At 22.0% G+C, this 9,263-nt stretch overlaps 1 protein-coding gene across 2 annotated transcripts in view; it reads right to left on the reverse strand.

Annotated features, from left to right (window-relative positions):
* Positions 1-8,855, reverse strand: part of LOC129615311 (uncharacterized) — a 129,892-nt gene extending 121,037 nt beyond the window's left edge. Inside the window, exon 1 of one of the 2 annotated variants that reach the window (XM_055530448.1) lies at positions 8,759-8,855. The gene's annotated coding sequence lies outside the window, so the exon portion shown is untranslated. The remainder of the gene's footprint in view (positions 1-8,758) is intronic. The other variant, XM_055530449.1, reaches the window with a different exon arrangement.
* Between the last annotated feature and the right edge of the window lie 408 nt (positions 8,856-9,263).

Raw genomic sequence — 9,263 nt, forward strand, 5'->3', positions numbered from 1 at the left:
AAAATTTTTCTACTACTATATAGGTAAATATTTAGACCTTTATATCATTACACATCGAAATTTACATATATATATCCTCATATCGTATAATATTACATTACATTTTGTTGAAGATCTTAATAAACTGAAATTTTGCGTACATCCTTCTATTAGTCAACATGATATTTTTATTTTCTTGCCCGAAACATCTTCATACATTACAAAATATAAAATTATTGGTTACAAGGTTAAAATCGTATATTCCCCCCAAAAAAAGAAAGAAAGGTAAAGATATATATATATACATGTATTTACATTGAATGTATGTGTGGATATGTATTTGTAATTTATAATTTATATGTATCATATGGATTATGTACATATTCTATTATAATTTTATATATGTATAAGAATTTAAAAAGACTGCATCATTATCTTTATAATAAATAAATGATATACAATATAAAATATTGCCAGATTAAAATAATAACAAGGATTAAAAAAATATCAGAAAATATGATTTATTTACCAAATATTTCTTAGTGTTAACCTGTTATATTTATTCATAAATAGCTTATTTACTAAAATAATTAAAGAAATTTCAAAAATTTTAAGGGAACTTTGGCATCCAGGTGCTCTTTTATCTATTAAGGCTTAGTGTTGAAAATTTGATTCTGCTCTTATGCTTAGTAAAATTAAAAGTTTAATTACAAATCTACAAAAATGTTGTAATTTGATTGAAAAGATTATGATTAATCCAAGAAATCAAGCTTCGTTTTGTTGTTTTTTCATTAATACATTAATTAATTTGCTTTACCATTTGTTAATATAAGTAAAAGAATATTTTCAATTTCTTTCTTCACTTTTTTTTAGAAATTATAGACCGAACAATCTTAAAAATTTCATTCGTAATTAACGTCTTCTTTTGAAATTAACAACAAATTTCGTTTTTCTATTAAAGAAATTTATCGAATTTATTAACCAAATGGAGAAATAACAGTAAATGACACCTTATCAAAAAAATACATAATCTAGTTACATAATATAATTTTATTGCATTGATAGAAATTTAAAAAATAATTTTTCCCTGAAAGTATGCAACAAAATGAAATACTCTGATACTGATTGTGTTACTTTCTTTTTTACTCACTTTTTATACACTTTCAAATCAGAATCCTCCATTTTAGTTAATGGATTATTCATTATTCCAATAAGATTCTTCATTTTTCAATTAGATTTTTGCATTTTTTCTCTCTATGGTTTTAAGTAAAAACCGAGATACGCAATCCGAATAATTTTTCTCACTCGGAAATTACATTATACAAATGCATGATAGTTACTCATTTTCTTCTCATATGCCGAGTACAATAACGAGGTAGACGATCAGACCCTAATAATAGAATGTGAGCAAAGAATGTAATTAAATAAGTGTTATTCATTTACACCATAAACCAATATCACAAATTCTTTAATAGGATACTTTTATAAAATATTCTCATATTAATCTACACAAAATAAAAACGATAAGTAATAGATGTTGAGTTCGAATTGATTTTTCCTATAGTAAGTATTTACTTTTCGTTCCTCTTTGGAAATTACAAGCCCACTGTATAAACAAATATATGTATTTCATAATATACTATACGATTATGTTATCTAAAAATATTTCACTATATGATTTCGAACATTAAAATAAATGGGTACTTAAACATTTAAAATAAATTATACTAGAAAATTTTAATTTTCTTTAATCCTATTAAAAAACAGCATGCCAAAAATTAAAATTATTTCAATAGAAATTCAATAGAATTAATAATACTTGAAAATATTCTTAATTTATCCATTTGACTGTAATTAATTATGAAAAAAAAATTTAAAAATAGCATTTGAATTGAAGAACATGAAATGAAACATTTTTCTTTAAAAATTTATTTGCTGAACTTCATTAATGAGTGGAAATTTTATGAAGCGTAGATATTTTTATTTTGAAAATTTTAAACCATATTCTAATTTTTATAAATCAATAATCAAGCCCCTAGAAAAAATCTTAAATTTCTTCAATATTATGGCAATTCCTTAAAAATTAAATTTTTTCTTATAATTCTCAATATTATTCTAAATTATGAAAATAGATCATAGCCGCAACGTAATTTTATTTTTTTTTTTGAAAAAAAAAACCCACGTACATAGAATTTCAATGATTTTTATACATTATTATACTATTGAGTATTGATGTATGTATATTCAATTATAGCATAAATGTTAGACGAAAATTCATTTCGGGATAATTTCTCTAAAATTAAAGATTCCTAAATCTTTTATATATTGAAGTCCAATACACTAATGAGTTATACGAATACAAAATTTTTATAATATATCAAGTATATTGTATTATAATCAAAAATCCTAGAAAAGACACATCACTCCCACAAATTTTATAAGAATATATAGAAAAAGGACGAATATAAATTCAAACACACACACACAAAATATATGGGTTTGTATTGATATTTTTGATTAAAATTCAAATCTTTTTGTTTGTCGAAAATCGTGCAGAAATATTCCCAATTTTTTGTTTTTTTTTTAAGAAAGGCATTTTATAGATTTTATTAGTTACGTTGTTTTTTATTTTTGTTTCAATCCTTCATAATAACTAATGTTTATAATATTATAACTGTATCATAAGGCATACATTTTTCCACATGATTTATTTCTTTGGTCTAAAAAAGATTTTTCATTCCTTCTTCCTTTATAAAAAAAAAAAAGCAAAAACAAAAACGGAAATTAAGGAAACGGGACATTTATAGGAGAAAATAAATTCTATTTTATAGGGATTTAAAATGTTTTCTTTAAATTTTCAAGTTTAGTTTTCGGGGTTTATAATGTTTAAAATTATTATGATGATGAAAATTTATCATTGGATTTTCTATGTTAAATAAAAACTTGATATGAATAAAATATGAAAAGATAAAACTACTTTTATAACATCTGTGTACCTAAAGATCCTTATAAAGCAATTAAAGTGATGTGCCTTCTATATATATACAAAAAAAAAAATATTTTTTCAACTAAATTATTGAAAAATATTGTAATTAGCAAAATAAAAGTTTTTCGAGAAAAGTTTTTTAAAAAGTTTTCTTCAGAAATTTTATCAAATTATAATTTTATAACTAAATAATAAGTGAATAAAATGTTAATTATGAAATAATGGCAGTAATATTATTATAGGATATAGGATCCTTCATATTTATTATTATAATATTAAAAATAAATACAGAGTGTTTTGTATAAAGCGGCGAATACGTTCAGGGATGACATTTTGATCAATTTACGCCAAAAAATTTTTTTCACCCAACTCCATTCCATATTATGCTGTGAATGCTATGTTTGTAAAATGTATTGATGTGAATGCTATGTTTGTCTGTAATATATAAAATTGGCATTTTACGAATGTTTTTAAAACGCATTTAACACGCTTTACTGGCAAAACAACGAATGGTAAAGGAAAATTTTGTATGGATAACCTTACGTTACATAGTTATAACTTATATCAGTAAGCGGATCGAAAAAAATAATAACACAAATTTTTGAGAAATTTCGAGTTTTCTAAAAAAAATTCAAAAAAAAAAAAACATAAATTGTGATTTTATCGAGCTCTTTCTCGAAAACTGTGGATCAAATCAAATTGATTATAATACCGAAATTAAAGTTCAATTAATCGTCTATGAAACAAGTCTCAGATGGTAACTCTATGCTGCATGGTTCTGAAGATGTAAGAACTTATGGGTTGGCACGAAAAATCTGGGATTTTTTTTTCACCCCTATCCATACGATTTTTTGCTAGAAAATAATCAAAGAATTATCCCTGAAATTATTTGCTTATCTTAAGCGAAACATCCTGTATAATAATAATAGTGGTGATGATTCATGAGATTATATATATATGTAAATTTCTACTTATAATATTTCAAGCAGATTTCAATATTTTTTTTGTATGCTTCTATTAAGTTAAGTAAATATGAAATTCATCAAAATTTTGAAAAATTTATTCTGTTTATAATCAATAACTAAAATTTTATTAATTTAAAGGAAAAGATAGCACATATTTTGCTCTTTATCTTAATTACTCTCAAAAATTGCCTTACTCGAAATCCGCTATTGTAATTTGGGTAAGAATAACTTTTTTTTTCAGAGTGTACGCATTACGCTAATATTATGTCCAACAAAAAGAATATTTAAATTTGTTTGATCGTATTCTTTGAACGTAAATTTTTTCCATTAAAATATATTTAATGTTAGGGGTATTACAAGTGTAATCAAAATTTTAAAAAAGAGATAGAAAAAATTTTTGTTCTAATAAAACAAACTTTTGACTTATTGTTATCTACAAAACTGTGAAAGCTTCGAATCTTTACCATGTTTCTAAAAAATTAATGAAATATGACGGGTAATTTCAAACATTTCCCTTCTATACCGTTTCATGTTTGAAGAAATAGGTGACTATTGTTTTCTACTCAGAATTAAAATAGTATTTTTGATGTCGGCACAATGAATTACCAAAAAAGAAGTCAAGAAATGTCTTTTAAGAAATTTACAAATTAAAAGTAAATTTAGAACAATTTTTATTGAAAATGTACTGAAAAATTAATGTTTAAATTAATAATTAAACTGGTTATAAACTGTTATAAACTTAAATACAATTAATAACAAAAAACAAATTAAATAATCTGATCTAGAATCTTAATTGAATGAAGAAATAAATTTGAGTAAGAAACATTTTAAGCTCTTAATTATTGTATAGATAAATATACAAAATTCCAGTTCACAGTTTTGACAAAAAAAAAAAAACTTTTCAATTATGTAACAAATTTTTTAAAAGGCATTTAATTATGGAAACTAATAAATTCTCGTTTCTTTTCTTGTTTCTTGTTCTTCCCCCTACATCTACATCTGCACAATAATATTTTTCTCTTGAATGTTGAATTAATTTTATTTTAATTTGTTTTTTTGTTAAGTGAAATAATTTTTTTTATATTGTATAAAAGACAAAAGAGAAAGGATATTTTTTTCAAATTTTGTCTATTTTTGCCGCAATTTTTCGGAAGAAAGAAAAAAAAACAAAATAAAAAATAAATTACGATAAAATGTCAATAAATTATCATTTTTTATATTCCATTAAATTTATTAAAAAGCCAATCATCTAAAATTCCTTAGAGCAACATAAATTTAAAAAAAAAACAAAAAGGAAAATATGAAAAATAAGAATAAAAATAAAAAGGAATAACACTTTATCATTGAAACACATTATGACTGACAACATTATTTTAGACTTTCTCTTCATATTTTCGTCAAAATGTCACAACTCATTCTTCAAAATCATTTTTTTTACTTTTTTGTTTTTTATTCTGTGTTATCTGTGCATAATATTATTTAGGAAGTAAATGAGATTTTTCTCAATTTTCAGCTCATTACTCTTTGCAAAACACAAAAATGAAAAAGAAATAATAAATACCGTTTTTTTTTTAAACCTGCTCTATTTATTTTGGAAATTGTCTGTTCATTTATTTTTGTTATTTTACATAAAAGAACATTGCATTTTTTAATCAGATAAAAAAATTCAAAAATTTAACTCTATTTCAAGATTATATTTTACAGATTGATGAACAGATATTCGCGATCGAAAAAAATTTTAAAAAATTCTTAGAGCTTTGAAATTCAAAAAGAGAATATTAAATTCAGCATGAAATGAGAAATTCAGCATTTCAGAGAATTTTAGTAAGTTTACAAAATATTATCCTTTATCCTTTTAAAATGAAAAATTTAATTAAGATCAATCTTGTCTACTGAAACTTCCAAAATTTATTTCAAATGTTGCATGTACAATATTAGATGTTGAAAACTCTCCTAATATGTTCAAGACACTTAACATGGCACGTATTAGAACGGAATGTTCATCTTCCTTTTTATAATACGCCAAAAATAGCACAAAATGATCAAAGTTTAAGGGCAGAAAATGAACTCATCATGACAAAAAATTTATTCTATGGAATTTTTTTTTTAAATTCAAAAAAAAAATATATTTACATTATATGGTTTAATGGTTTGCAATATGGAAATTTTTTTTTTTTGTTTTTGTGGAACAGATGGGATACAACATCATTAAAAAGTCTTAAAAGTTAACACATTTTTGATTTATAGAGTTTTAATAAAGACTATATATTATGTGATTTATATAATATTATATTATAAGATTTATATATACACAATAATGTACAATTCTTATGTATATTTTGTATAATGGAATAATAGAATAAAAAAAAGGTTACTTAGATATTGTCAAGTGAATAAATAAGTGAAAAAGTAATAAAGTAGCGCGTAAAGTATAAGTACGTATACACAAAATATAGTATGTACTCGTATATACTGTATATCAAAAAGCAATTGATAGAAAATTATCAACAATAACATTAATATTATAAATAGATAAGTTAGAAGTATACGAATACATGGTGTATTAAATTATTACATGGTATTTTATATCTTATATTTAAATTAAGTATATACATGAAGGTACATATTATTATTTGCATATTATAATATGTAAATATGTAATGATGTTCGTACATAAACGTGTGAAATTTCGTCATAATAAATATATAGTTAAGGCAAAAATAATTTAATGTTCTTTAAAAATGTGTCACATTTCACACAATTTCGATGAAATATATAATATAAAGAAATAACAAGTATCTTGTTACAGTTGATACGAGGGTTACTGTAAAAATTTCAAGAACATGGGATTCTCAAAATATTCTTATAATTAAAATGAATTTACATTTGCATTATTTTGAACGAGTTAATATGAAACACTTTCTATAATTTTCTGTTTTCTCACCAACTCAATAATTTTTAATTGTATGAAAATTACTGGATACATTTAATTTTTTTAATATCCAATTAATCAGGCTATAAATTGTTGAAATTTAATTCGACAAAATAACACCATGAATCAATTTCATTTTTAAATTTTCTCGCACAGAGAATCATTGGAATAATATAAGTTAGCGCATCATTATCCTCACTTATGTCATCAAATTAAGGTTCTGAAAATCCGGAATTACTGTTGTTAATAAATACTTAGATAAACATCACTTGAATCAAATTATTGCTACTTGGACCATAACATTATTATTAATTTAATTTGATGCAATTCAAATTTTTTAAGCCTTAAATGCAAACGTCATCAAGTAATGTTTTATTCCAAATCTAATACTGCATAATCTAGAAAAAAGTGTTAAATTTTGTAATAGCGACATCTGTTATTCATTAACATAGAAGAAGTACGAGATTTTTTAGAACTTTCAGAGTAACCATCGTACACGTGTAGTATTTTTTTTCTTTTTTTTTTATATGGAATGATAATTTTCAATTGATTTATTAGAATTCTTAACGATGTATAATAATGATTCACGAAATTTCAATAAATTATAAGTACATAATATTATAAATACTTATGTTGTATATTTTAAATTAGAATCGAGTTTCGTTACACTAAATTTTATATGTAAGTATAGCATATAAAAATGTGTGTATAAGTACATCATATTACACAAATATGTTAATATTAATATTAAAATTAATATTATAAAATGAATTTATATAATATTACTCGCTAATTAGGTACACAAGTATATACGCTTTATAAGTCTTACATCATATACGACATAATCACATATGTGCAGAAAATATTATATCACATAATATTTTCCACTATTATAAATAAAATTTATTTAATTAATAAAAAATTAGAGAATTCTTTTTCAATTCAATTTTTGGTTTAAAATCGTAATTTTTTTGTGGTGTGAAAATGAAATGAATGAAATTTTTAGAAATAATTAATTTTTTTTAGAAATTTTATTAAAAATATAAGAGGAGACAATTTACTTATGTGATATTTTTGGTAAATATTCTTTTCTCAATATAAGTCCTTTGACGGAATTTGAAAAACTGAATCTTTCGTAATATATATATAGAGCTGTAAGGTTTTCTTAATTCAAATATAAGTGTACGTTCACCTCGAACAATTCAAAATGTTGGCTTGCCAGTTTATTTAGTCTCCCACATTCACATAAACATTTGGCTTAAATCTGGTTGAAATATTAAAATTTTTATATCCCCTTTGTGAGTTTCGAGTAATTTTAATTTATATTCGAAATTTCTGTCGATCACGTTAACATTTAATTAGTTTAATATATCGAAATTCAGTGTTTCATATTCATTACTTATACTATAGCTATGAATCGTGTTAGATATTAATCTTTCTCGTATTCACTGTTAAAGAACTGTATTACAAAATACGAACATACATGACATTATTATCAGTTATAAAATGCGTTTATGAGTATGATTTCGCATTAATAAATAATTTTATGAATATTAAATATTGAAAATTATTTGTACAATGATTTTATAAAATTAATGTACAAATTTCCTTAAAATATTAAAAAAAAAAATTTTTTTTTCGAATATCTTCAAAAAGGTTGACATAAAATTATTCAAATCAAACATAACCCTATATAATAAAAACACTTTTAATAATATCCTTAAAAATAAATTACATTAAAAATTTATTTCGAATTTTATCATGAAATTACAAAAATAAAATTTTTTTTTTTTTTATTAAAAAGGAAACGAAAAATATGTATATTTATATGTTTGTGCATATATCTAAATACTAATTATAATAATGTAAAAATATTATAATAAATTACATACTTACAATGTTCACTTCCGTTTACTTGTTGATTATAAAAATTTTTGACAGATATCCTAATTATTTTTTTTTTTGGTTTTTCTTTTTTTGTTTTATATTTACATATATCCTTAACAATATAATTAGATTCATACATATATAAACTTTATATCCTTATTAAAAAAAAAATTTTTTTTTTCTTTTTATTAACACACAAATATTTTGCATAATTTATTTTAGAAATTCTATACCGAAAATTATTCAATATAATTATATATTTTATTCATACAAAATATATTATGTAAATTTACATTACATACATTACATATAAACATACATATGAATGAATATATGCACATACACGTATTTTACATTATATATTAAAATATTTATAATGTTGTAAAAACGCGCTCTATATGTTTTACATTAAAATGTTATTTAAGCGTATTTCACTAGAATGAATTAAAAATAAAAGAATATTAAAGGAAATAAAAAAAAAAGAAATTTTTTTGATTTAAATTTTATTTTTTTT

Source organism: Condylostylus longicornis, unplaced genomic scaffold (assembly GCF_029603195.1).
Source record: "Condylostylus longicornis isolate FDR11 unplaced genomic scaffold, ASM2960319v2 ptg000135l, whole genome shotgun sequence".
Classification (NCBI taxonomy): domain Eukaryota; kingdom Metazoa; phylum Arthropoda; class Insecta; order Diptera; family Dolichopodidae; genus Condylostylus; species Condylostylus longicornis.